Below are 2,733 nucleotides of genomic sequence, written 5' to 3' on the forward strand. Positions count from 1 at the left end.
TTTTTTCTATTTTTAGTAGAGACGGGGTTTCACCATGGTCTCGATCTCCTGACCTTGTGATCTGCCCACCTCGGCCTCCCAAAGTGCTGGGATTACAGGCGTGAGCCACCGTGCCCAGCCATGAATGCATGTTAAACCTTTAGTGCTCCAGGAATGTTTGTCATAGTCATTATCCATTCAGAAGAAAGTCTGAGCAACTAGACCCACCAAACATAAATCAAAGTAGATTTATAGGAGACCCTATATTCCAGGCCCAGGACAGGAAGCGGGCAAGGACATGGTCATGGAGCCTGTGCTGTACATAGAAAATGCAGGGGAGGGTTATTCCTGGAGTCATGTAGAATCCAAAGGCAACCGGTACAAGGACAAGAGGAACTGCAACCCATGGGAGAGGTCATGACCACAGTACTTCTGGAAGGAGTTATTTATTTATGTTAATATAGTCCATTTTAAAGACTGGGACTCCTCCTGTAAATGCCTTGACCTACCCACAGGTACTTACCAGCCTCTGGCCCGGCTCCTGACAACTCGGTTCAAAGCAGTCCCTGCTTGGAAGATAAAAAGGAAATCTCCCACCCCATTCCCTCCATTCCTACTGGAGACATGTTAGGCCATTTTGTACTTAAAATAATAAATGCCTGGGCATGGTGGCTCATGCCTATAATCCTAGTACTTTGGGAAGCTCAGATAGGTGGATTGCTTGAGCTTAGGAGTTCGAGACCAGTCTGGGCAACATGGCAAATCCCCATCTCTACAAAAAATACAAAAATTAGCCGGGTGTTGTAGTGGGTGCCTATAGTCCTTTGAGCTATTCAGAAGGCTGACGTGGGAGGATGGCTTGAGCCTGTGAGGTGGGGGTTGCAGTGAGCTGAGATCACACCACTGCACTCCAGCCTGGGTGAACTTGTCTCAAAAAAAATTAAGTTAAAATAAAAATAAAATAAAGAACGTGCTGTGATCTGAATGTTTGTGTCCCACAAAATTCATATGTTGAAATCCTAACCCTCAAGGTGATAGTATTAAGAGGTGGAGCCTTTGAGAGGTAATTAGGTCATGAGGGTTCTTTCCTCATAAATGGGAGTAATGTCCTTAGTAAAGAGGCCAGAAGGAGCTTATTCACCCCTCCGCCATGTGAGGACAGATAGAAGGTGACATCTATGAGGAATAGACTCTCAACAGACACCAAATCTGGTGGTGCCTTGATCTTGGACTTCCCAGCCTCCAGAACTGTGAGCAACAAATTTCCATTTTTTATAAATTGCCCAGTCTAAGGTACTTTTGTGATAGTAGCCCAAATGGACTAAGACAGATCCCTTCCTGAGATCTGTACTTGTGATATAGGATTGCTATGTACAAACAAATGGAAAAACATTCCATGCTCGTGGATAGGAAGAATCAATGTCATTAAAATGGCCATACTGTCCAAAGTAATTTATAGATTCAATGCTATTCCTATTAAACTACCAATGACATTCTTCACAGAACTAGAAAAAACTATTTTAACATTCATATGGAACCAAAAAAAGGCACAAATATTCAAGGCAATCCTAAGCAAAAAGAACAAAACTGGAGGCATCATGCTACAGAACTTCAAACTATACTACAGGCTACAGTAACCAAAACAGCATGGTACTGTACATAGTACAAAAACAAACACATAAACTAATGGAACAGAATAAAGAACCCATAAATAAAGCCACACACCTACAACCATCTGGCCTTCAACAAAGCCAACAATAACAAACAATGGGGAAATAACTCCCTATTCAATAAATGGTGTTGAGATAACTGGCTAGCTATATGCAGAAGATTGAAACTGGACCCCGTTCCCTCATCTTGTACAAAAATCAACTCAAGATGGATTAAAGAAAAATATAAAACCTAAAACCATAAAAACCCTAGAAGAAAGCCTAGAAAATATCATTCTGGACATAGGCCCTGGCAAAGATTTCATGACAAAGACGCCAAAAGCAATTGCAACAACAATTGACAAGTGGGACCTAATTAAATCAAAGACCTTCTGCATAGAAAAAGAAACTATCAACAAAGTGAACAACCTACAGAATGGGAGAAAATATTTATAAACTATGCACTGACAGAGGCCTAATATCCAGAATCTATAAGGAACTTAAATTAACAAGCAAAAAACAACCCCATTAAAAATGGCCAAAGAGCCAGGTGCAGTGGCTCGCACCTGTAATCCCAGCACTTTGGGAGGCTGAGGCAGAAAGATTGTTTGAGCCCAGGAGTTAAAGACCAGCTTGGGCAACAAAGTAAGACTCTGTCTCTATAAAAAATCAAAAATTAACTGGGCATGGTGCTGCATGCCTGCAGTCCCAGCTGCATGGGAGGCTGAGACAGGAAGATCCCTTGAGCCCAGGAGGTCGAGGCTACAGTGAGCCATCCATGTTCATGCCATTTTTTGAAACATGATCCCAAAAAAAATAAAATAAAAAATAGGCAAAGGAGATGAACAGACACTTCTTAAAAGACATACACACAGCCAACAAGCATATGAAAAAATGGTTAACATCACTAATCATTAGAAAAACATAAATCAAAACAATAATCAGATACTGTCTCACACCAGTCCGAATGGCTAGTATTAAAAAAATATATAGAACAGAAAACCAAACACGGCATGTTCTCACTCATAGGTGGGAACTGAACAATGAGATCACTTGGACTCGGGAAGGGGAACATCACACACCGGGGCCTATCATGGGGAGGGGG

The sequence above is a fragment of the Mandrillus leucophaeus genome, unplaced genomic scaffold (assembly GCF_000951045.1).
Source record: "Mandrillus leucophaeus isolate KB7577 unplaced genomic scaffold, Mleu.le_1.0 Scaffold65, whole genome shotgun sequence".
NCBI lineage: Eukaryota > Metazoa > Chordata > Mammalia > Primates > Cercopithecidae > Mandrillus > Mandrillus leucophaeus.